At 43.3% G+C, this 27712-nt stretch overlaps 1 long non-coding RNA gene across 2 annotated transcripts; it reads left to right on the forward strand.

The window, feature by feature from the left end:
• The first annotated feature begins 229 nt into the window (after positions 1-229).
• Positions 230-27124, forward strand: LOC307223461. Of its 2 annotated transcripts, XR_013842098.1 has the most exons (4): positions 230-389; positions 6651-6728; positions 21531-21585; positions 26953-27124. It is a non-coding gene; the product is annotated as an uncharacterized lncRNA (long non-coding RNA). The 2 variants fall into 2 exon arrangements; XR_013842099.1 differs by lacking the exon at positions 21531-21585.
• Positions 27125-27712: the final 588 nt, after the last annotated feature.

Below are 27712 nucleotides of genomic sequence, written 5' to 3' on the forward strand. Positions count from 1 at the left end.
TAAGTAGAAAACTAGCCAAGCTAGATTTTTAAGTGCAGGGAAGTGTTATGCAGTCAAACTCTTTTTAAAACAACAACTCTTTTTTAAATAATGTATCCCCTACATGCAGTCTGAAGTGGTACAGTCCATTTTGCCAATCAGCATTTTATTACCTCACTCTGATGTAAGAAGACCAGCCTTCAGCAACCTGGTGCCCTGCAAATGTCTGGGATTACAACTACCACAGCTGGGAAGCTGAGGCTGTTGGGGGTTATAGGCCAAAACATCTGGAAGGTACCACATTGGTGATGGCTAGCACAGACAATGCTTCAAACTTTCTCCTTGTGCAGGAATAAAGTAAAATAAAATAAACCCTCAATGATCAACCTGCAAAGCAGCAAATCATAAAGGTAAAATATGATGTTATAAAAAAGTTAGAAATGTTCCTCTCCAAATGCTTCTGGGGACTATTTGCCTAGTAGCATCTATGTTGGAACATTCAAAGCTAGAGGCTAATAATTTCATTTTTAGGAAGTCATAAACAGCAATCCTTTTCATCAGATGATGAAAAGTAGTGTTGATTGAGTGTATCCAAATGACAAACACGTTATTGTGATATCAGTTGCAGGTGCTTTAAGTATTATGATTCCTGTCTGTTTTGGTGACAGGCACAGCAGAAGTAAATTTGTCTTCAAGAAAGGGTAAGATATCCAATAGGTATCTGTGGTGAGGTCAAAAAGATAATCTCTGTGTTTTGTCCTGATCATAAAATAATCAGTCATCACCACCATCATTTCATGGCTACAATTTCCCTGAAGTTAGCCTTTTAAATGTGTGTATATTTAGAAAATCAGAATGTAGTCAATATGCTAAGGAATATTTATATAGGATGCTTTGTTTGCACGTTACAATTAAATTAGAGAAACCTAATAGCCTATTTTGATAAAGCTAGGTATTAGAGTAAGCAAATGTAAGAACTCCCCTATGTATTGCATTATGGTCCCCAACCATCTGCAGCATTTGGTGGGGAGGGGTATCAGGCTGCAAGAGACAGAACTTCCATTAGTGGATGCCAGAAATGCCCTTAATATGAGAGGAACTCTTCCCACAGATCCAACTCCATGTTTTGTTGTTAGAAAATGGAACAAAGTTAACAATGAAAGCTGGGATATGCACAGATCAAAACTGAGCCTCTACTTCTAAGCTTTAACATGAATATTTCATAAATAGAAGAATGTAGGTCTCAATAAATCCAGAAAACATTTTCACTTTTGCAAGAGAATTTCTCTTTCCTTTCTTCTCCAGTAGCCCTCGCACAAACTTCAAAATCTGCTGGGATGGGGGCAACCACCTCAAGCAGATTAGGGGGCAGCATGTGGAGGACGAGGGGGGGGGGCTGCAGAGGGAACCTCAGTCCATTCCACAAACAGTTTCTGTTTCATTGGAGGGCCTTTTAATTTCACCCATAATATCACCAAGATATGTAATGATCAGATACTTTCGTTTCAAGAAGTGGCAATCAATATAAAAATGAAAAGACTGCCTTTCCGTCAATACTGTGAAAGACGCATAGTTATCACATTAATCATGCAACATGTCAGGGCGAGATCAAAGTTTGAGAAACTTGGGCCACAAACAATATTAAACAATCTATTAAGGTATCAAATAAGGAAATAATGGCAGGATTTCCTGGCAACTTGCCCATATCAAATTAAATGAGAGGAAAGCTTGGAGTTTTGCTGCACTGCAAGATGCATGAGAATTGATTTGGTATAATACCGTATTTTTCGCCCTATAGGACTCACTTTTCCCCCTCCAAAAATGAAGGGGAAATCTGGGTGCGTCCTATGGGGCGAATGCAGGCTTTCGCTGAAGCGTGGAGAGCGAGAGGGGTCGGTGCGCACCGACCCCTCTCGCTCTCCAGGCTTCGGGAACACATCCACAGCCTAGGCAGCCCTGCGGGAGTTCCCGCAGGGATGTCTAGGCTGCGGATAGCAGCCTGCCACCCGGCGGGCGGGGCACCCTGAAGCAGAGCGCCCCGTGTGCCGGACAGACATCCACAGCATGGGGAGCCCTGCAGGAGTTCCCCGCAGGGCTCCCCACGCTGTGGATAGCAGCCTGCCGCCGGGCGGACGGGGCACCCTGAAGCAGAGCGCCCCTCGCGCCGGGCAGACATCGGCCAGCCCCACAAGCTCGGGGGACAGCAGGGAAGCGCAGCACTGCCACCCCGCTGTTCCTCGACCTGGTTCGGTTTCCCCAACCTGCTTTTGGGGGGGGGGAAATAAAGGGAAAAACATTTTCCTTTATTTCCCCCCAAAAAAACTAGGTGCGTCCTATGGGACGGAGCATCCTATGGGACGAAAAATACGGTATATCCTATAAACTGATAGGCATAATCCTGAAGGAATATGTCTCTCAAATATGTTTCAGCAGCACTTAACACTATATAATTTCAACAACAGAAACCTAATGTCAACAATGGAAAAACCCTGGAAATGTGAATTATAAAACAGACCAACAGCTTTTATGGATATATGATGGAATTGCAACAAATATTTTTTAAAAAACACCAAACATTCTGGGGGAAACTTACAAAACAAATCAGGGAAATATTGGGATATGATTTGCCAAGGGATCTGGTGGTCTTACATTTGTATTATCTAGAGGGCCGAACTGAAACATATAATGAATAATTTGTTTCAGATCAATGCACTGCATATAGCAGATAAGTGGAAGGATAATGCTGAAACTGTTTTAATGAATGTCTTTTTAAAAATGCAGAGAGCAGAAATAGTAAAATTATGTTAGAATAAGTTATAGATAACAACAGGAACATATATTTATTGAAAACTGGATAATGTTTATTCAGTACAGTACTGGAATGTAAATAAGTAGCTGCTGTATACCACATCAGACTATTCATTCATCTAACTAGTTTTGCCTACTACTCAGAATCCTAGCTGGTAAATGCAATTGCTCAGTGAATTTTTCCTCTTTCCCCCCAGTTATAATTAATTCCAGGCTAGTTCTGTATTCTTCAAATTGCAACCTCCCTGGTATCTCTATTTGGAAGTACATTATCTACTGATTTTGGGAGATGATGTTTTCATTGTAGCAATACTTACACTGGTAGCGGCTGTGTGAGATCTTCCTGAAGTTATTGGTTATTTAGCTCCAAGATGAATATCCTGCAAGGAAATGTGAGAGGAACAACAGGCAGAGTGGAATGTCATCTTTAGTGTACCTATAAAACATGTAGGAGGACAAGCGTTATTAATCAGCTCTTCGTTTCATTTTGTTCTTCCTGACTATATGCAGTTTGTCAATCTATCACCAAATCCCCATCAAAAAGCTGCTTGTTTTCAGGCATTCTGGGCTGTCCATTAACTTCCGTGGGCATATTTTTATGTATGCTTCCTCTTTTTTTCAGGTTTCACATTGCACCATCATTGTAAGTGGGAGTGGAATCAAGACCCCTGATTAAGTTTCAGGACCTTGTTACCTGGAGGAATGTCTCTCCCATGATTAAAGGTCTTCCAGGAAGACCCTTCTGGTTGCATTGGCACCAAATAAAGCCTGGCATACCAGGAACATGTGACAGGGCCTTCTTGGTGGTTGAACCACAGATGTGGATCACTCTTCCCCCTGAGTTTTACCTGATATCAGTATTACCTGACTTTCATCACCAGTTTGAAATGTTTGCATCCCACCAGGCATTCCAAAGTGCACACACAGCTTTTGTATTAATTGTATTCTGATTAAAGGTTAGCTACCTTGGTTTTATATGGAAATCTCAATACGCCAGCCCAATAGTTTATTCAGCAACCTTGGCTTTTGTAGCCAGAGTCAGTCAGGGCCTCACCCTTTGAGACCAAGTGGGAAAAGACCTACAAGCCAGAGTGCAGATCTCCCAGGACTCACAGCCAAGGTGATGCAATATAGTTATGATTTCCATGCTACTATGAATGCCATGATCTGCCCTGAGATTGTTACATGATGAACGGCAGAATTCCTCCCTGTCACAATCCGAACTCCACCCACTTCCCCATTGCACTGACAGCATTTTTCTAGTATAATGGTTCCAATGGAGGTAGATGCTGCTGGCACACAACAGTGGGCGCTATGCCAGCATAGAATCCATTCACTGACACATATTTGATGCAAGAAGACTTTGGAGCAATCCTATCTCTGCCCAGCAGGTCTAAATTGTGGACAACATTAGTGGACTTATGGATTATGTTGCTTTCTTGGCTAAAGATGAGACCTGCCCCATGCATTCACAAAATACAGATACAAATGCATCACACGAAGTCTCAAGTTTCCTCAACTGGGACTTAGAGAGCAGCTTGGCAGGCCTGTGTCTGAGCTCCCAGTAGGCATATATACATATAATCCCTTTCCACATTATAATTTCAGTCAGGGGAGTAACTTGTCAACTCACTTCTGTTACTGACCATTCTAACATGGAAAGGGGTCTTTAGAGAGCTTCACAATGAGGCGGATGAATTCAGAAAAGCTATTCTCTATAATGTAAGAGATCTCACAAGACCACATGCATCATTTACTCAAAGGATATAACCTTGAAAATTTGTGAACCAACTGAAGTAGTCATTTCTTTTTCAAGCCCTGTTAGGCATAACATATCACCATTTCCCTCCTGCTTAGAATACTGCCTAAATTAGTAATTAGGAACACTCCAAATCTTCAAAACAATATGGAGTTCAAGCAATTAACAATGTGATCCTATGCATGCTTACTCAAAAGTAAGTATTAAATGCAGCCCCATTTAATTCTGCATAGGATTTCAGAAGAGTACCAAGAGAGAAGGGACAAATATTCAAATACTAGTATAATATTTATGTATTGATCAACACTGCCCTCATTAATAGTTGGAAGTCAAGGAACAGAACTCTCCTGCTTCTTCACATTTCACTTTCTACATGGAGAAGATCTCTCAATTTTTACTCTGAATTTCCTTTTATTAAAGAAACCAAATAAAACTCAGGTTTTCATTCATTATCATGAGGGGTACCATTTCATGGAAAAAGATGAAATTTGAAGAAATGCTAAAAGGCCCACCTGGGAATATGTTCAGATTTAAGCAGCAAAAAATTTTTTTAAGAGAATTTGCTGTAGCTTTTATACTTCATAATGACTCTAGCAATGCTATCATAGTCACAAAGAATCAATTCAACAAAGGGATTTCTGTCTTTGGTTTACAGAACTACCAAACTATCTTCTGTGTGCTGCTGTTCCAGCATGCAGAGAAATCTGCTGAGGGATAAACAGATTTATTTTTTACTCCACACATTCAGGAACACACAACCAGTTCATTAGGGCTGTGTAGGGAATAGGAGAGCCATACAAAGCTGACCTAACCCTCATTCTCCTCTTGGTTAAGTTACGCTTTACTCTAGAGCTTGACTGAGCAAAGAATGGGATGGAAGATGCAGAGCTCCCATTTCCTAGTTTATCCTGGAACATTGTATGTTTACAGAGCAAGGGTAGGAGTTTGGGGGGGGGGAGAAAGTCCTATGGGGAATCCTTCCATGCATGGATATTGTGCCCACATAAGGAAGGGTCGTAGTCCTAGTCTATAGGACAATTAGTTTGTAATAGTAGTTATTCAGTATGTGTATAAGCTGTCAGTTGGCCAGAATTATAGGTGCCCCTGGACAATAATTGCATTTGGTCAGAAACATGAGGAGGGAGAAGCAATATTCCCCACTTTCCTGAAATGGCATTGCATAAAGTCTGCATTGTATAAAAGAAATTGTAGGTCAGCCACCTTGGAGAAAGATGTGCTTTTTGAGAAAGACCATTGTCCATTTCCAAGATGCCTATTCATTAAAATTTGTCCATTAAAATAGCAGAGAACATTGTGTGGGTAAACGTCTTATTTAGAAACCTTCCATTTTTACAAAACCAACTACCCTTCATAGCACATTTTTTGCAGCACACACTGAATTGGATTTTCAATGCACACTGAGCAGCATGAATAGAACAAACCTGAAGAAAGCTTATTTTCCTACCTGTAGGGCTTTGTTTACTAGTGTTGTTCTTCAAAATCATTACAGGGATGAAAACCAAGAAGTAGAAGTTACCACATGCCTTGACATGCAATTCTCAGCAGCACCAGAACACTATCTGGTTTAAATTGCCTAATAATTTATTGAAAGAACAAAGGGGAGAAATGTGCAGGTTCCATTGCTTTGGACGGCAGAGATATCTTTTTCTCTCTTTTTAATACTGGAAAAGAAAACAACAAGGGGGAACAATTTTCCCAACACCAGCCATTTTCAATCCGTCTAAATTCTGAAACGGTTCTTTAAGTTTTACAGACTGCATACATGAGGCTTCCAACAGTGACTACTGGAAAACATAATTATCTTATTTTGCACTTGCTTTGCTATCATGATTTTGCATGGTTTACTTAGTATACTGTTTGGGTTTATTATTGTTTGCTGCTCTAAGTACATTTAGTAGAAAAGCAGGAAGAGATGATGATGATGATTTAGGAAATGATCAGAAAGCTCTCCAAACAATGTACAAACATAATTATAGATAAAAGCAGTGCTTTTTCCAGGAGGTAATCAAGGGTACACAGAGCCAGCACCTCTTTTGTTGTTGTTAAAAAAGTGTGGCACTTACAGGGCTTTTTTTTAAAGCAGGAACTCACAAGAACTCAGTTTCTGCACCTCTCAGATGCGTACCATTGCCATTCTAAGAGAACAAGGGAGGTGTTCATGGTGAGTCCCGGCACTTCTTTTTTTCAAGAAAAATATCAATTAAAAGACAATTAAAAGCTGTCAGGGAACTGCCATCAGTGCCGGAGGGAGAGAGCAAAATCCAGAGAGATTCCAGAGAGCGTCCCGGGATTGGGAGAGGCAGCCCATCTTCTGGGGAAGAGAATCAGCATAGCACCAGTGGAGAAGGGGGGCAGATGGGGAAAGCAGTGAGGCGGTCCCATGACTCCTTGCCGGGGACCAGCGGGGAGAGTAGGGGTCCTCCGCTGCCTACGCCCTCCTTGCGCAGAAGGCTTTTGCGCAGAGAGAGTAGGAGGAGACTAGGCATCAAAGAGCTTCTTTGCTGGAAGAAGTTTAAGAAACGCCCACTGATGGATTCTGCCAGCGATTGAGGCAGCCACGGGTGAGTGGCTGTCCGGACAGAAAAGGTTCACTCAGGCAACCCAGCCAGGTGTTTGCACCGGCTTACGCATGAGCAACCCCTAGAACCATTACAGCAATCCGTCAGTCCCTGACGTTGCTTGTGCGCAGCCCCAGAGAGGCAGCACGATGAGCCAAACACGGCCGGCTGGAGAGACAGAGCAAGAAGCCATGGTGTGAGGTCTGGTCAAGAGGAACCAAGACCTGGAGGCGCATGTCGCTACCCTGTCTGCGTGGCTGGAGGAGAGACGGGCTCAGGATGCACAGGTCAGAGCCAACCCGATAGGGAGGAAGGTCCCGGGGCTGGTACACAAGTTTGGTGGAAAGCCCCAAGACTACAATGCCTTCCGAATGGAAATTCAATACGCTTTGGATTTGCAGAAAAATGACTTTGCGGATGACGGGGAGAGGGTGGCTTACATTGTTGGACATCTGCAGGATGGGGCATGCAAATGGATCAGGCCCCTAATGGCAACGCAGAATGATGCATTGAAAGATCTTAAGAAATTCTACCAGGCAATGGACGCAATGTTCTCCAGCGAGGTGGAGCAAAGCGTGACACGGAGGGAGCTGATGGGGTGCAAGCAGGAGGGCCTGTCCACCAGAGACTACTGGTCACATTTTGTGATGTTAGTCCACAAGCTTGGGTGGGATCTGGACTCTGAACCAGTACAAATGTTGTTTGAAGCGGGTTTGGACCCTGAAGTGAAAGACGAGTTGTCCCGAGCGCCCCGCCCACGGTCGATGGATGAACTCACAAAGGCTGTGCTTGCGATCGGTGTATGCCAGGAAGCGCAGGCTCAGGAGAAGCGGGAGATAAGGGCGGAACGTTTCCATGGCAACCGCATTCCGGAGATGCCGAGAGAGCCTTCCCAGGCGGCAGAGCCGATGGAAATTGATGGTGCGCGCGCAAAGTTTCAAATGCTGGCGAAGGCCGGAAAAGGGAGGGGAAGGAGTGGAAAACTACCAAGAAGTGTTTCCTCTGTCAGCGACCGGGACATTTTGCAAAGGTCTGCCCTCAACGGAAAGCCTGGCAAGTCATGATGGGGACTACAGGCCACGACAAGAAGGGGGAGGAAGGGCTGGTGCAGGGAAACGACAAAGCCTGGCTGCCAACCAGCAGGGGCAGCAGCCAGGTCAGCAACCAATAGAAGTGCCCCAGCCTGACCTTCCCAAGGCAGCTATAGCCATAGAGGTGGTGCTAGAACTCCCAAATGGGCACCCCGTCAAAGTGGAGGGGCTGCTAGATTCTGGCAGCTCGTGTAATTTCTTCAGCAGAGACTTCGCTCTGGAGCACCAGCTCCACCTGTTGCCACTAGATTTTCCCTTGCAGGTGACCACCATCGATGGCAGGGAACTCCTGGGAGGAGAAGTGACACACCAGACACCGCCAATGCGAATGAGTGTCTCCAGGCACACGGAAACCATTGCCTTTCATGTGGCCACGCTGGCAGGACCCCCAATATTACTGGGAATGAGCTGGCTGGCAATACATGACCCAGTGGTTTCATGGCATCAGCGGTCGGTCACCTTTGGGTCAGCTTACTGCTTAGAACACTGTCTGGGAGGGAAGGAACCAAGAATGACTGTGGCCAGGGTGGCTGGGGTGGCCCTAGAGCAAAAAAGGGAGGTGCCACCGCAATATGCGGATTTGAAGGAGGTCTTCAGCGAGAGGGAGGCAGACAGACTGCCCCCCCAGGCCATTTGACTGCCAAATCAACCTGCTTCCAGGGGCTCAGTTACCAGTGGGTAAGCTGTATGCCATGTCTGACCGGGATATGCAGGAGTTGCAGCAGTTTATTGACAAGAACCTGAAGAGGGGTTTGGTTTCATAAGGGAATCAAAGGCGGTGGGGGGCAGTCCAGTGTTCTTTGTGGACAAAAAAGAGACTAATCAGCCCAGATTAGTTGTGGATTACAGGGCCGTAAACCTGGTGTCAGAACCCGTGACTTTCCCAATGCCCAGGATTGACGATATTTTGACACGTGTGAGGCAGGGGAAGATTTTTACCAAGCTGGACCTCAGGGGAGCATACAATATGATTAGGATAAGGGAGGGGGACGAATGGAAAATGACAATGTTCACCCCCCTGGGGGCTTTTGAGTACTTAGTCATGCCATTTGGATTACAATCGGGATCTGCCTGCTTTCAAGCCTTCATGCACCACGTGTTGGGGCCCCTGCTGTACAAGAATTGCGTAGCCTTTTTGGATGACGTTTTGATCTATTCGGACAATGAAACGCAACACGTCAGAGACGTCAGGGAGGTGCTACAGAGATTGAAGAAGCATCAGTTGTGGGTCAAGCTGGAAAAATGCCAATTCCATGCCAGGGAGGTCAGGTTCCTGGGGTATAGGTTGTCCGACAAAGGACTAGCCATGGATCCGGGCAAGGTGAAGGCAGTGCTGGAATGGAAAGCTCCCCAAAAACAGAAAGAATGTGCAGAGGTTCCTAGGCTTCAGCAACTTTTACAGGAAGTTCATAAAGAACTTTGCTCACTTGACAGCGCCCATAACGGATTGTCTTAGTAGCAAAAAGAAGTTCATGTGGACAGAGGATGCACAGCAATCCTTTGAAAAACTGAAGAAGGCATTCGCCTCGGAAGAGCAGCTCCTGCACGTGGATCCGGAGAAGCCCATGAGACTGGAGACGGACGCGTCCGACCGCGCGATTGGGGCGGTACTTTTGCAGCCCGGGGCCAAGCAGAACTGGAGGCAGTGTGCCTTTTTCTCTAGGAAGCTGAGCAAGTCGGAGCAAAACTACATGGTGTATGACCGAGAATTGCTTGCGATCTATGCGGCATTTCGGCAATGGAGACATCTATTGATAGGGGCGTGGCACAAAATCCAGGTCTGAACTGACCACAAGAACTTCGAATACTGGCGGACTGCGTGAGTGCTCAACCAGACACAGATCAGATGGTCCCAGGAGTTCGCCAAGTTTTTCTTCGAGATACGATACGTGCCGGGAGAGGAAAATGTAAGGGCAGATGCTCTCTCCCGGAAACCGGAGTACATGGAAGGAGAGGGGCCACCAGAGACCAGGCACGTGTTCCCCGAGGACCGGTGAGTGTGGGGGGGAGCGTTGGTTGGGAAACGGGAACTGGCAGGGCTCACCAGAGACGATGAGCTTGCTCAGACAAAAATCAGGTAACTCAGGGACAGAAAGGAAGACAATGGAGGGTTTGAGGAAAAGGAAGGGCTACTGTACTATAAGGGAGCACTGTATGTACCAGGGGAGACTTTGAGGGGGCAGGTACTTAGACAACTCCATGACAACCCAACAGCTGAGCACTTTGGACAGCACAAGACCATGCTACTTGTCACCAGGCAGTTCTGGTGGCCAAAGGTGAGGGAAGACATACGAGAATATGTACGAGGGTGCGACCGATGCCAGAGGGCAAAGGGGGAAAGGGTTGCCCCCGTGGGGCTACTGGAACCCTTACCTACACCAGAAAGACCCTGGGAGGTGGTGTCCATTGATTTTATGACAGATCTGCCCAAGTCAAGGGGAAAGACAGTGGTCATGGTAGTGGTCGATCTACTGACTACAATGTGCCATTTTGTAGCTTGCTCACACGCAGCAACCGCAGAGGAGACAGCCAGGCTGTTTGTGGACCACATTTTTAGACTGCATGGGGCTCCCTTGAGGGTAATCTCGGATCGCGGGAAACAATTTACTTCCCGGTTCTGGCGGAGACTCATGAGCTTGCTACAGGTCGAAGTGAGTTTCTCGACGGCGAGGCACCCAGAAACCAACGGACAAGCCGAAAGAGCGAATGGTATACTCCAGCAGTACCTACGCTGCTATGTCAGCGAGAGACAGAACGATTGGGTGGAGAAATTAGCTTTGGCTGAATTTGCGTACAATAATGCTGAACACGTGTCCACGGGAATGAGCCCTTTCATGGCCAATTACGGGTGTCACCCCAGGGCCTTCCTGGGGCGGAAGGATGGAGTGTACCTGCGGCTGAGCAATTTGTGGAGGAAATGGAGGCCTTACACCAGCAACTCAGGCTGAACTTGGAGCGGGCCAAGGAAGTTTACAAGAGGCAGGCGGACAGGCACCGTTGGGAGGGGGAGGCCATACGGGTGGGAAACCAGGTGTGGTTGTCATCCCAAGGGTTGCCCCTAAAGGGAGGGTGCAAGAAGTTGCAGCCTAGGCGGCTGGGGCCTTTTGAGGTAATACAGCAGGTTAACTCAGTGGCATTTAAGCTCAAGTTGCCTGACAGCATGAAGATACATCCGGCGTTCCATAGGTCCCTACTTTCACCTTACAGGGAGGGGCGGGAATTCCTGGGACGGGAGGGAGGGGTTACCACCCACCCGTGGGTAGAGGAGAGGGAACACTGTAACGAAGCCACGGAAATACTCGATTCAAGGTTGGGAGGTACCAGGTAGAGTACTTGGTAGCCTGGGAGGGGGAACGCAGGGTGGAAAACACTTGGGTCCCTGCTGAATCAATCACTGACGGGTATCTGGTGGAAGAATTCCACGGTTTGTTCCCGGATAAGCCCAAACCATTAGCTAGATTCTGGGAGGAAGAATTTGGACCCACAGACGACGAAGGGGACTTTGTGGGTTTTTCTGCCTCAGAAGAGGAGGGAGGGGAAGTGTCCGAGGGAGAAGGATCAGACTGGGAGGTTCAACCAGCAGGAAGAGATCCGAGTGGATGGGAGGCTGGTTTTGAATCCTCAGAAGATGATGACAGTTCCTTCAGGGGGTTCCCCACATCGTCGACCGAGGAGAGAGAGGAGGTTGTATCGGAAGATTGTGTCAGAGGTGAGGGGGGCCTGAGGAGGAGGTGGATGTCAGGGAACTGCCATCAGTGCCGGAGGGAGAGAGCAAAATCCAGAGAGATTCCAGAGAGCGTCCCGGGATTGGGAGAGGCAGCCCATCTTCTGGGGAAGAGAATCAGCATAGCACCAGTGGAGAAGGGGGGCAGATGGGGGAAGCAGCGAGGCAGTCCCATGACTCCTTGCCGGGGACCAGCGGGGAGAGTAGGGCCCTCCTTGCGCAGAAGGCTTTTACGCAGAGAGAGTAGGAGGAGACTAGGCATCAAAGAGCTTCTTTGCTGGAAGAAGTTTAAGAAAAGCCCACTGACGGAGTCTGCCAGCGATTGAGGCAGCCACAGGTGAGTGACTGTCCGGACAGAAAAGGTTCACTCAGGCAACCCAGCCAGGTGTTTGCACCGGCTTACGCACAAGCAACCCCTAGAACCATTACAAAAGCATTAAAACTTTTTTTTTAAAAAAACCACACAATATATTTATCATCATCTTTGTATTAGAATTGTTTTTGTGTGATCAGCCAGTGACAGCGCCCAGGGATCATTAGGAAGGAATAAAGATGCAGGGGCGTGAGTCGCCACTTCAAACACACACCATAAAGGTAAAGGTACCCCTGACCATTAGTTCCAGTCGCGGACGACTCTGGGGTTGTGGCGCTCATCTCGCTCTATAGGCCAAGGGAGCCGGCTTTTGTCCACAGCTTCTGGGTCATGTGGCCAGCATGACTAAGCCACTTCTGGTGAACCAGAGCAGCACACAGAAATGCTGTTTACCTTCCCGCTGGAGCGGTACCTATTTATCTACTTGCACTGCATGCTTTCAAACTGCTAGGCTGGTAGGAGCTGGGACCGAGCAACAGGAGCTCACCTCGTCACAGGGATTTGAACCACCAACGTTCTGATCGGCAAGTCCTAGGCTCTGCGGTTTAACCCACAGCACCACAGGGCAGTAATTGTTCCTTGATAATTTGTCACCCTAGGCAAGCCCTAGGCTCTGTGGCTTAGACCACAGTACCACCCGCGTCCTCACACACACCATATAGGGAGGACGAATTGCTATGGGGAAGACAAAACCTGCCAATGCAGGAAAATTTATTCCCAGTCCTTCAACAGCAACCAGTCAAAGACTGTAGCAGCACTGGCTACACAGGAAGAAACAGTTAACCTGCAAACAAGAAACATTAAACAAAGGGAGGATGAATCACCATAGCCAACTACCTGGCTATTGTCGGCTCCACACCCTATTTATAAATGGGGCTGGCCCCACCTCCCAGCAAGAAACTTGATTACTGAGGCTGGGTGTGAACCTCCAAAAATTTAACACTGAGAGGCAAGCCAGCCCCTGTTTGCCAGTCAGCTCCCTGGGAACTGTAGCACCACGCGCAATCCTGCAAAGGGCACCCACAATGTGAAGTGTGAGTTCTCCTTGTTGTTGTTAACCCCTTGAATTTTTCTCAAAAAATTTACCTTGTGTAACTCCACTTTTCCTACTAGTAGTTGTGTTGAATTTTTCAATTTTCAATCTCCAAAAATGAGGGGTGCTAGAAAGTTGTAACATGACATGGGAATTCAAAATATATGTTGGTTAAATTTAGTTTTGCTTGGTAAACAACTACATAAAAATGTTGCCTTTTTTCTTTTTACATTTTTGTGTAATTTCTATTAACTCTCAATTTTAAACTTCTTATTAAATTTTTGTGAAAAATATGTGTGCAAAATTGCATAAAGGTCATTAAAAAATTTACCAAGTAATATGCTGGAGCATAACAAAAAAGAAGGCTTGTTGAATATAAGCAGAGAAGTTAGCAGAATGCTTCAATAATATCAGATGAAATAATTTTCTCTGCTGATTAAAATGAAAAGCAAATGGCTAATGCCCAAATGGAAATGATGGAAGTTGTGAATTGATATAAGGTAAAGCAAGTACATTTTCCATTCATAATAAAAAGAAATGAGTACATCACATTAGAAATACATAATATCGCTATGCAGAGCATCAGATGGGTTCTGGCCTGCATGCCACAGCCGCTGTCACCACTACTGCTTTTATGGATGCTGGCCTGATCATGAAGGAGACAAGATACAAGAGGAGATCCAAGAAAAAGTTATGAAATCCCTGGATCAGGAATTTCATGATCTTTGTCAGAAGGGTTGAATCAACTGCACCTTCTTTTACGACCATGAAGATACAACTCAAGTTATGCTGAGAGCAGACAGTTCAATAAGCAGTTCCCCAGCATCACCACAGAACAGCATTATTCTGTGTGCAGTGAGGCATGTGGAAGATATCTTTACCACTTAAGAGAAAGGCTCAAAGAAAGAAAAACCTGCTGAAGTTATTGCTAATAATCTTGTAGATTTCATGAAGAAGAAAGGCATTGATGAGAGCCGAGAGGCCATTGGAAGTGATTCTAGGAATGTTAACACTGGCTGGGAGGCTGGTACCATGCATTAGGTAGAGGCAGGGGTATAGGAAAGGGGGGGCGGGGGCGGTCCTCCCCAGGTGCCATCATGGAGGGGGGTGACAAATTATCAAGGAACAATTACTGCCCTACTAGGGCAATTCATAAAAAACTGTTTGGTTTTTTTTTAAAAAAATGCCTGCTCCAAAGGTCTTATCTTACTACACTAGGGATTATATAGCTATATATGAAATTTCATGCATATCAGTTAATATCTTGACCCTCCTCCATGAAAATAGCTGTTTACTTGGCCGTTTTCCTATGTCGTGAAGGCTAAAATTTCAATTCAGTGGAGTAGGGTCAAGATATTAACTGATATGCACGAAATTTCAGATATAGCTATATAATCCCTAGTTTAGTAAGATAAGACCTTAGGAGCAGGCATTTAAAAAAAATCAATGGGGGGGGGGCTGACAAGAAATTTTCTGCACTGGGTACCACCTGACCTTCCTATGCCTCTGGGTAGAGGTCAAGTTTGGTTGTAAGCTGATCTGGTGTCCTCCATGCCAAAAATGTTACCTCAGTGACACTTGATCACAGAACAAGTAACATTGGCAAGATACTAGACAGTGCTGCAGATCTTGAAATTGATCCTTCATTCGCCAAACTCTCAACTGAAGAGCCTCTTATGTCACTAAGTGACAATGCCATAAAGGTTCTCGTCAACTATTCAAGCATACAGATATCAGATCACACAGGCCACAAGGACAAGAAAACTTCACACATATCTACCTCTTCTTGAAATTGTTCTAGTGAGCCATTCCAGGTGGTTAACAACAGCAAACAGGCTTTGTCACATATAAGTTTCAAAACATGACTTAAAGGCAAAACCCTCAACATCGTAAGAATGATAGTGGAATCCATTGTTTGTCTGCACTACCCCTGCAAAGCAAAACACTCTTGTGTTCAGATGACAGTGATGAGAGGAGAGCTGGTATCCAAAAGAACATTGACTTGAGGGGTGGAGATGATGAGACACTAGGAGATTTTCCTGTATGGAAAGAAAGACACATTCCATCAACCCCCCAGGGCTTTGTTCCTGTTGGAGCAGATAGACTGGTCTGGTGGGCTTTATGAACCTTCTTTGACATGTAAACGTACTGCAGCAGAAGTAAAGAAGTTAATTGATGAGCCCATGCAAGAGTCACAGTGGCCCTGTCATGCTCAGGCTATAGAGAGGTGTGTGAAACAAGTCACAGAGGCAGCAGGTAGGGTGTATACGCATGAGAAATGTGAGGGCTACATCAGAAGCCAAGAAGCAAGTTGGCAAATAAGGTCCAAGAAAGAAACAAAGAAAAACATGATGAAACTTAAAAATTCCTTCCAGTAGCACCTTAAAGACCAACTAAGTCAGTTCTTGGTATGAGCTTTCGTGTGCATGCACACTTCTTCAGATACACTGAAACAGAAGTTTCCAGACCCTTCTATATAGTGAGAAGGTGGGGAGGGGTATTACTCAGAAGGGTGGTGGGAATGGGTGATTGGCAGATAGCTGTGATGAGCCTGTTGACGACTCTTAACGACTGCAATAGGTCTTACAGGAAAAAGCAAGGGGTGAAAAGGTGAAAAATGGCCACGAAAGCTCATACCAAGAACTGACTTAGTTGGTCTTTAAGGTGCTACTGGAAGGAATTTTTTTGTTTTGACTATGGCAGACCAACACGGCTACCTATCTGTATGATGAAACTTGTTGTTTAAATTTCTTATTAACTGATGTTGTTACTTTCTAATGTTGCTTTTTGATTACAGGGTACTGTTATATGCTTAGTAGGATATGTTTTATGCAGAGAAACAATTTTTATAGCATTATCTGACATTTCCAGAAGGCAAACTTAAAATTCATTTGTTTTCCAAGAAGAGTTTATGTGCTTTTAAATCAAATGTAGATTTACCAAGCTAAGTGTTGTCCAACTACAAAAATAATAGCAGATTTGAGTACTTCAAACCCAAAAAAGTATGCTAAGACCCCTCACTGAAAAGAATTGCAAAAGTTAATAGTGTTGCTCTCCAGGTACACCTGGAGGGCTTCAGTTCATAATCTTAACAGCTATAACTGAGTTTGGTCTCATGTATCCATCTGTGTGTGGTGAGAGAAGGGGACAGTCAAATGCAAATATATTAGAAATGACTGAAAGGATAATGGCAGTAGCAGACAGAGGGAGTGGAAGAGAACAAACTGGAGTGTTAGCTAAGACTGCAATCCTATACCTTTTTATCTAGGAGCAAGCTTGATTTAACTCAATAAGGCTTCTTCCAAGTAGATTTCTTTAACATCATAATAGGGAATGCTCTTCTGCAGAGCCACAACACAGTGTTTGCTATTAACATATAACAGTTTCCAGCATTGCTTCATAACACTAGGAATAACACATGGTGCCAGAAGTAGGCTAGTCTGAAGTACATTTCTGGTAAGGCAGTATGAAATATAAATATTAAATAATAGCATGCCATTGGCTCACAGAACATGAAAGCCCTCACAGGCAAATGAGCAGGTGCACATTTATGATGGCTCAGCATGAACACAGACTGTAAAAGTTATTAAGAAAGAGGCTTTGCGGTCCTTTTTAGTGCCACTTTTGGATGGCCAATAATAGAAAAGGAAAGCACAGCATCTTCAAGTCGGAGCATGCAACACTAAGGAGCTCTAACCCAGCACGTGACAGTCTGCACAGAAAGTAGTATCTCTACAAAGGGTTGATATGATGGTGAGCTGGAGCAAACATCAGAAAGACACAAACAAGAGCTTAGAAGATCTACAAGACAAAGCAAAGCAATATGGAGACTGGTAGAACATAGCTTAAAAGACATGGATAGCATTTGCGTTAAAGGGGTGGAGGGTAGATTTCCTTTTAGCAACGAATAAGTGTGTAAATATTGATTTCTCTCACCATCTCATTTTTGTAGTCTAGTTCAGTTTGCCACATTTCTGCATCTGTTTCCAAATTATTATTTGGAAATAATATGTTCATGAAAATTCATCAGAATTTTAGTGTCTCTCTCCCCTAATATACACATTTTAATGTGTTTTTGTCTAATATACAGCATTTTGTTTAATCACACCTCCCATGCTCCCATCCAGCTCTGCTTCCCTGCACAATGGAATTTAATGATTCTCAGAGTATTAATGATAATTTTCATGAAGAGCTGGATGGGGATGTGGGAGGCCTGCACAGACTTCTCATTCCTGCATGGGTACATCCTCCTCCTGCACAAATGATGAAGGAAACACACCAGAAGTGAGTCCTGCAGTAATATTTCTGCATGCAGGCATTGCACCTGAGGCAGAACTGTCATCATATCCTGTTTATTAAATAGTTATTCATGAATTAAATAAAAAGCTTAAATTAATTAAGTAAAAAAGAGAGGAAGTCTGAAGCTTTTCCACCTGCTGTGCCCTCCCTAGAGCTACATTTCCCTTGCCTGTTCATTTCCCATCTGCTCGCATTTCACTTGGATTATATATGGCATTTGTGTCTAGCCTGCTTCTTTTTAACATGCTGGTTTTACAGGCTGGTTTCCTACGAACTCACCAGTTTTACAGGCACCGTTGTGGACTGTATCTCTTTTGCTCCTGATTTTGGTTTGTGGCAGACTGTGGCCAGGGTTAAGTGTGTTAAGCTGAGGAGAGTTGATGTGTGTGGCGGAGATCCTGCCCTGAAGCTAAATATTCTGTCTTTTTTGTAGGAGTTCCTTGGCCGGGAGAGAGCAAATTTAGGCATGCCCAAGGGCTTTTGCGTAGCTAGTAGGCTCTCGCTTCCTTCCCCTTTGGCCAGTATCGCTTCACATGCTGTATCATAAATAGTTCCAAAACCTCCTGCTTTTCAGAAGCACCTTACAATTGGGCTGCTGCTTGAGAAACGCACAGCATCAAAGCCTGCTGGGTTTGGTGAGCTTGTAATATGTTTGATGTGAAGAGTCTGAGAATACGGTGAGCCAGATCAAAGCTGTGTTCAACCAGCTTGACAGTGGCAGAAAGCTTCAGAATGGCCAGTAAGATAATGGATCACACTGAATATTTCCAGCAGTTCAAGGGTCAAGTGAAAGAAAGCATCTGGAAAAAAGTGTGTGTGTGTTTGTCTGTTGCTAGCATTTCCCTTCTTGCAAACTATACTGCTATTCCCCATTAAAGCAGGAATACGGCATTGACTGTAAGTATTCAGTTCTAATGAAAGAAACCAGTGAATTTTTATTTTTTTATTTTTTATAATATTCGTTGTCAAAATGTAGCTATTGGACAACAGAAAAGCCTACTAAGAGTTGGAAAGGGGGGGGGGATATGCACTGCCTGCAGTCAAAGCCAAGCATATTTAGTTCCTGCATTGTTTCAAAATGAAAATTTGTGATGTTAGGCTGTCTATTGCGACAGGTGTTAACATGTCAAACAGAAAATTGCCATCTATATAGAAGCCAAAATTATTTATTGCTACTCTTCCTTTACACCACTTCTCTACAAGGTTTTAAAATCCATATGGAAAATCCATATGGCTGTTTCATAGCTTTTTTTGTTGTTGATCCTCCCCCTTCTTCAATAGTTATTCCTCTTGCTAGTTATGAGTTTCTCTTTTGATTGATGCCAGTTATGCTTGGGAGTTAAAAGAGCCCAAGCCAAAGGATCCTTCATTCTACCCTTTTAAAATCTAAGCTTATTTCATTTGTCCTCACCATCTGCCAAAAATACTCCATTTCACCCCCCTCCTCCATCCTTCCTGGCTACTGAGCTTGCTCAATCCTCAATGGGCTGATCTTGGAAAGTGGGTTTTTCCCCATGAGGCTTTTGTTGTACTTCAAAAAACCTTGGCATTTCCCTGAGTCTGGTGATACCTCTCTTGTGCATAAGCGATGCTGTCTTGGCTACATAATCATTTCTCCCCTGAAGATTGCAATTCATATATAAAATGAACAAAAAACTCAGTTGCAAAATAACTACCGGTAAATACTGTGCTGATGCTTTATATTGGTCTTACTGTCTCCTAATTGCATGCCTAGGAAATGGTGGAGGGTAGGGCAAGGAATAGTTATTACCTGCTAGGACAGCAGGAGATAAAGTTCTCCAATTATTTTATGTTCTCGCTTTGCCTATACAGACACTTGTATTATGAAGTAAGAGGCTAGCCAGGAATGTAGAATAATCACATCTTACATTCCTCCTATATGAAAGATGATACAGAAAGAGAGAGAGAGAGAGAGATATGAAATTTATTGGTTTGTTAGTGCCACACACACTGATATGATTTCTGATGGCTTCCTAATGTCATGTATCTGCAGATAAGCTATCAGTCTTTCATTGAGATTGCTGTACAGTTAGCAGGGAATCATTAGGAAACTTCAAAATTTATGACAGAAATTATCCTGTTAGAATGATCAGCAATGGAAAAACAAACCAACTCCTTGCCTCTTAATTCTGTTTTACATGCAAGTGTCAGGGGGTGGAATATATGAATGTATAGGGGAAAGGTCTTGTTAAAATAAATATATGTTCCCGTAGTTATTTGGAATCAACCTAATATTGAATGAAACAAGAATGGATGTTAGGTTGAACATGCATGGAACTGCGTTGAAAGCAGATAAATGATCACTAGTGAAATGGACATGAAAACACAAACAACAGATTGAAGGTAATCCTTGGAAAACAAAGTATAATTTCCATCTGTTCATGAAAACCAGTAATCATGAAATGAATCACTGACCCAAAAATGTTAGGCCTCTGGCTTAAAGGAGAAGTTTAATTGAAATGAGAATAGAGCTAACTTAAAAACTCAAATTTGAAGATTAGAAAATTAACAGGGGTTTAAAGCTGTTAAAATTATTTTTGGAAAGTTTTCACATTTACTGGAATGAAGACTTAAAGCAATGGAAATATAGAAAGCTGGAGAAATGTGGCAGGACAAATGTTCCAGAAAATTATGCAACCCGCATGAATACTCATCATTTGAAGCTGACGCTAATAATGTGCTGATATCAGTATCGTGTTAATTTTCAAAATGGTCCTGTGAGCCAGCCAGGTCAAGGCCATCATTACTCATATAAACAGATGTGGTAATGGGGCCAGTGTTGTTTTCTAAACCATTCAGTGAAGATAAGTGTACTTATCTGAGTACTATCAGACTCTAATGTCAGTAAATCAAACTGAGTAAGAACCAATTCACACAATCCCTGAATGAATCACTGAGTTTTGTTTTGTTTTTTTAAAAAAACTTCATTGCTGCCCACACACCATCATGAAGTTTGCATAGAATGCCAACCCATTTGGATTTTGCATGAATTTGTCTCTCAGGGCAGGAATGAGAAACCTACGTATGGCTCTCCAAATCATAGAATTATAGAATTGTACAGTTGGAAGGGACTCCGAGGGCAATCTAGTGCAACCACGGCAATTCAGGAATCTCAGCTAAAGCATCTATGACAGATGGCTTGAAGTTTTACTATGTTTTTATATATGCTTAAGTCGCCCAGAGTGGCTGGGGAAAAGCAGTCAAATGGGAGGGAAATACTACTACTAATACTACTACTAATAAACCTCCAAGAAAGAGAGCCCACCTGAGGGAGACTGTTACGCTGTTGAACAGCTCTTAGTGACAGAAAGTTCTTTTTGATGTTTAATTGGAATCTCCTTTCTGGTAACTTGAAGCCATTGGTTCAAGTTCTCCCCTCCTGGGTGGAAAAAAACAAGCTTGTTCCCTCTTCCATGTAACAGCCCTTGAGATATTTGAAGATGGCTATCATATCTCATCTCAGTCTAAACACACCCAGCTCCTTCAACTGTTCCTCATAAGGCTCGGTTTACAGATCCTTGGTTATCTTGGTTGTCCTCTTTGCACATGTTGCAGCTTGTCAACATTCTTCTTAAATGGTGGCACCCAGAACTGGACACAGTATTCCAGGTGTGGTCTGACCAAGGCAGAATAGAGTGGTACTATTACTTCCCTTGAAGTAGGTGTTCCCCGTTTTATATTTGTGCATCTGGTTCTTCCTGTCAAAGTGTAGAACCTTTAATTTGTCCCTATTCAAATTCATTTTGTTAGTTTGGTCCCCATTCTCCAAACTGTTAAGGTCATCTTGAATCCCGATTCTATCTTCTCATTCCATGTTGACTGACTTTCATGCTTCTGATATTTGCTCTCTATCACTGCTTAAAGGAGAAAAGCAATTCCACTAGGAATTTGGGTTGGCTGCATTTGACTTACATCTCTGGTAAGTGAGGACATAGGCTTGGTTGGTTCTAGCTTTGAGGCTGTAGGCCCTGGCCCTACTCTTCCCTGTTGCTCCTCCAGTCTGAGAAGATTAATTTCTGCCCCGTCTGACTACCCATCTCTTCCCTCACTGTGAAGGTGAATAAGAAATCATCCAATGTTCTACCCCAAAATGAACTTAGCTCCTGGAAAATATAGTATTGACATTCAGGCTTAGTTCAGAGATTTTTGAACTAGCTCCAATGAACTAGTTCATTCCAAGCACGACATATTCCAGATTGTAGACCTACATGGCATGCCTACAGTTGTGTAGTAAAAAAGGTAAAGGTAAAGGACCCCTGTATGGTTAAGTCCAGTCAAAGTCAACTATGGGGCTGAGGCGCTCATCTTGCTTTCAGGCCAAGAGAGCCGGTGTTTGTCCACAGACAGGTTTCCAGGTCATGTGGCCAGCATGACTAAACCACTTCTGGCGCAATGGAAAATTGTGACGGAAACCAGAGTGCACGGAAATGCTGTTTACCTTCCTGCCACAGCAGTACCTATTTATCTACTTGTACTGGCATGATTTCGAACCACTAGGCTGGCAGGAGCTGGGACTGAGCAACGGGAGCTCACCCCGTCGTGGGGATTCGAACTGCCGACCTTCTGATCAGCAAGCCCAAGAGGCTCAGGGGTTTTGCAGCATTTAACAGATCTCAGTTACAACTTCTGAGTGAATTGCTGATCATGAGCTTTCCTTTAGAACGTGTTAACTACTGATGAATTTTTGGCTAATGAACCTGGAAATAAATCTTTACCTAATTTCATAGTGTCATAAATTCATCACACTTATTTCTGAATAAATTTGCTGCACTATTGTCAATAATAGTTTCTGAAGTCCTCTGGTGGCTCACTTCTTCTCTGAGCATTACATGCCTGCTGCCTTTTGCCTGGAAAGGAAGCCTATATTTTTCAGTGGTAGGTTTTTTGGGGTTTTTTTTGCCATACTTACTCCAAAGTTTCTATCAGTCCTGATTCATCTTTGTCCCTAGGCATGACTATTTTTCACTTCACTGCGCTGCTGTTTATTGTTCCCAAGTCATTGCACTTATTGCTCAAGATTACAGTTAATTTTCCTTTGGTGCAGCAATTGGATTTTCATTTTGTAAAAAAAAAAGGGAAAAAAGAAATCCCTCTGAAGAACCTTCAACAGAGAAATACATTGCTTTTCATTACACATTCAGTGCACATTTAATTAAAAGGGGGAGAAATTACCTGAAATTTAATTATGAAGGAAGAATTTAGAAGGGAGCTGAGCCAACAATGCCTTTCAGTAGCACCAAGATATGCATCAGATATGGCCATCAGGAAGATTTTTAAAAGGGAAAGAATATTAACAACCTAATAGCAAAAGGTTTCCCCCTCTCCATCAAGAAGATTAAAATAAGAATAAATTTAATATTCATGAGCAAGACATGATTTTTCACATACTCGTTTTAAATATACTAAGGCAATTTCAGTTTGCTTCAGTTTGGTTCTGTTAAGAACCAAATTTTCCAGGTACTGTCAAGTGCTGCTTGGTTGGAGGTGTTTGTGTGGGAATCATCTTTCCCTGTTTTTAAAAGCACTGATGCAGTTGACAGTACAGGGGGTGCAATTTTACTAGTAAAATAGGCATCTTAAACATGATAGATATATAGAAAGAAATCTTAACGTACTGGCTGTGAGCTTTATAAGTGTGATGTATTTGGTAAGAATAATGAAATGTGTGATAATCTTCAGTCCTCCTTTTCACTCAGGAGCTGGAGGTTTCATGTATTTACTTGTCCTTCATCAAATATGATCCCAGGAAGGTTTACAGACATAAGCACCTGCATATTAGAACTATAGAATGCAATTTAAATCCATTTTAAAATTGAAACCTATTATACTGTTCCCTCAAAAGCATCTATTAACTACAGCTGGCCTAAACAGTTCTGGCCTAAACAGACTTCTCCCAAAGGCTAAAGTGAAGGGGGACATCTTCAACCATCTCTGAAATTCACATGCCTCCAAGAGGAGGGAATTTCATAGTCAAGGTGCCACCAGCATTGCATTTGGAGCCAACTGTTAATTATTCCCATGGGTTAAGAGTTGGGATGCAATTGCCAACCCAGAAATAATAGTGGAGGCACTCATGACTTGACAGTGGAATTTGCAGGCTGCAGAGGTCCTTACCCACCATTTCCATTCTTCTTCAAAGCGGCCTGCATCAAAAACAAGGGCATGGCTTGTTACTTCTTACACTTACCACAGTATTAAAATGATGTTTACATAATAATATGCCACACTCAATTGCCCCATAAACCTTATGCTCCTGAAGGTTTTTCCCTAAAAGCTCTTTTGCATCTTTAAAAGCTGTACAACCGAAATCCAGCCCCCCATGTCTCTCAAACTGTTTGTACTCATCTCCTCTGATTTCTTCTCCCCATCACCTTTTATACCTAACTTCTAACCTCTTGGCCCACCTAAACCATAAACTCTACATGGCTTAGGTCTGGTCTATCAGAATCTTGCCTAGAAACAACAAGGTTCTATACCTCCAGAGGCTAATATTGGCCAGAAATGGTTGACCATTGACAATAGCATAAGCAACTTGGTTGACTAACAGTGGCTACAAACAGGCCCTTTTAATTAAACTACAGATGTGCAATGCCAGATTTAGGGCAAATTTAGAGTGCCATGCCAAGGGGGCATGATGATGATGATGATGATGATGATGATGATGATGATAACCCTTTTTATATGGGTACCTACTGAGAAGATCCATTAAAAAACAACAATTGTACCAAAATGAATTATTGTGAAAATAAGAAATATCTATGGGGGTCACCAAATTTTGTTCTCATTCAGGGCACCATATTACCAAACTCTGCCCCTACAAAATGTCTCATAGGTAAAAGTACATACCAAATTTTCCATTGTACTAAAACAACAAATGTTTCCTCAAAGTCAAAATACAAATTGATAAATATTTCTGAAAAAAAACACCCCAAAAAATCTATGGAAGAAAAACACACACCAACCTGTCAACATGCCAGAGTATCTCATAAATTTGATTTCATCACATTTTAATGTGTTTAACATAAGTATTTTCAAAAATATTCTTTCTATGCCAGTGTTGGCATGGAGCATCCTCAAACATTACACAGCCAAGTTTTGAACCAGTCCACTAAACCATTTTCTAGCCATAAGTCAGAAAACTTACTCCCACAAATTTCTCATTATTTATGGCATTATTCACCTGATGCACCTTCAGCATAGGGTCATGATTGTGGCCCCATATGAAGGAACCCATATTTATGGTAAATTTGTTGGAATGTGGTGTGCATGCGTGCGTGTTTTTCTCAGTATTTTAATACTGAAGGATAATTGTGTGTTGAGAAACAATGGTGAATGTTCAGAGTTAAAAGTATCATATGATGGTTCCACCACTTGCCAAGCCTACCCCACATTTATGGCTGAAGTTTCCCAGTTCTTTGGCAAATGTGAGCTGATCTGCAAACTGATTGGATGAAAATGCAACCAGATGACTGCCTTATGCAGAAATCCACACAGAACACATCAACCCACACTTTTGACATGCCAATATTTTTGTGCAAAATGGTTTCTTGGTTGCCGCAATGCCACATGTCCTTTCTTCCTTCTACTTTATTTGACTCTCATAAGCTGCTTTGTGTTTACTGATCAGCCCTGCAGAATCCAATAATGATATCCCTTTGTGTGGATATTTATTACTAATCACCAGCCAGAAATGAGTGAAGCAGCACTTGCTACCAACCTGCTTAAAATGAAAATCAATAAGCAGAATGAAAAGAGAAAGGGAGGATCAATAATGCCTGAGAGATTTTCCTGGGAAGCTAAGGCAATTTTCTTCACGTGAGAAGAGTTGTCTATAAAGATAGTGTACTGGTGATCATGGTCCAGTGTGCTCCGTCCTCATTACCCTGGTGCTTCTGGTTTTGGCTGTAGGCCATGGTGGAAACAATATCCACCGAAGCACCAGATGTCTGTAGGTGAACCTGGAAGAAATGGGGTGCAAAGGGAGCAGTGGCAGTGGAAGCCACTCAGGTGCCTAGGGTGGCACCCAGGGGAAGGGCGAGCCGCCCATAGTGGTGGGGTGCACCATGGGGCCTCCAGAGTCTGCCTGCCTTCTCCCACTCAGCCGCCCTACAGCTGGGAGGGGAGGCAGTGGGTGGACTATTTGGGCAGCACAGAGCCTACACGCACCCAAGCCGCTGTGTCTCTCCCAGGAGAGACGCGTGGCTCAGGTGCGCTGCAGGCTCCGTGGTGAGCGCTGCCCGGCATTTTGTCGCCGCCCTCAGTGGTGACACCTGGGGCAGACCACACACACCACACACCCCTTCCCCCACCCCTGAAAGGGGGTATGACCAGTTGTCATTGAAGGGACATTTAAACTCCTGCTGTCAAAAGACTGGTGGAGAGCCAGGAGACATTTGAGGTGAAGATGGAGAAGGTGAAAGTGCTAAAGGGGAGAACAACAGAGGAGGAGGAAGAAGAAACCAAGGATAAGGAATAGGAGGGCACATGGAAGGCACACAAAAAAGTCCAAACTGGGACAAGAGCTGTAGGCTAGGACAAAAGTGGGTATCTACTTGGGGTGGGGTGGGGAGAAAAATAAGGCCTGAGCAGGAAAGGAGCAATAGTCTGAGTTTGGAGAGGGTTTAGAGACTGAAGAACAGATAAGAAGGAAGGACTGAGCAGGGGAGAGAACAGGAAAGAAGAGGAGATAACAGTGGGACAGAAACCAGAAAGAGAATAGCAAGCCCGTGCTTAGATAGAGCTCTAAATCTGGTGGGATCCTTACATAATTCAAATCATGACCCTGACTTTTCTGTATAAGCCTAAAATTTTGGTACAGTTGAAGATCATCCGTGGAGCAAACCCCTATCTCTCAGGGTTGTGTCTTTTTTATGGTGTCATGACTTCTGAACCACATCTGGAACAAAACTTTAGTAGTGTTTGTAAATGTGCAAATAATTAGAGGATATCAGTATTTTGGGAGCATACATTTTCTTTTCTACTACACACGCATACAAAATTACACACACACACACACACACACACACACACACACGGCAATCATGCTTATTACTGCTGTTATTGGATTCACTTACCTGCTTATGCAAACTATTATAAATCAGCATCCAATAATCTGAAAAAGAATGTTGTGGAGTTGTCCCTCGAGTTGTAAATTTGAACTAACAGTAACATTGGTGCTTTAAGGGCAACGTATTTGTTATATATTGAAGATGCCAATGGAGAACATGGCAAAGTAGCTGGATGTTTGTGCTGAGATTCCTTTGACATTTTTGCTCCTTTTTTTAAGGAAGTGGGAGAAATAAATTATTCACAGATTTACAGAGTTCATCATAGGCTATCAATTCACTGCTTGAAATCTTGAACTGGCATAAGTAACAGATGATGCCCATCTTCTGCTTGTTGACCTCCTGTAAGGGAAAGTTCCCCTTATGACTGGTCCCTTTGGCAAACTGCTCTCATCATCAAGGTGTGCTTCTTAATTTTAATTGAAATCTATTCTTCTATAATTTGAACTGATTACATCTAGTCTTGTCCTCTTCAGTGGGTCTCTTCTGAGTAAAATCTTGCTGAAACCACCCTAAATATACCTTTCCTTATAGAATGCTTTTCACATAGTTTCCTTTTCCAACTAATGCAAAATGACTAGTACAAACTATTACTTCTTGTAACATGGAATGCAGCCTAAAACCGAATGAGTCTTTTTTCCCATAGCCACATCAAGTTGCTAACTCATATTCAGCTTATGATTGACTGCAGTCCTGAAGTTCCTTTTCCTGTGCTTTTTAAAAATCTAAAGGTGGAACTATCCATTTATCATCACTGGATTTCATTTTGTTAGTTTCAGCCTCATTTCCCATTCTATTGAGGGCATTCTGAATTTTATTCCTGACTTCTGAGGTGTTAGCTATGATATCTCTCTCAACTTTGTGTTAACCACAAATCTGATTAGGATTCCCTCCATCCCGTCACCAATATCACTCATTAAAATTCATGCAAAGCACTAGGACCTGAAATATTTCACTCCAAACTCCCATCAAGCTTGATCA

Source organism: Podarcis cretensis, assembly GCF_951804945.1.
Source record: "Podarcis cretensis genome assembly, chromosome: 9".
Taxonomy (NCBI): domain Eukaryota; kingdom Metazoa; phylum Chordata; class Lepidosauria; order Squamata; family Lacertidae; genus Podarcis; species Podarcis cretensis.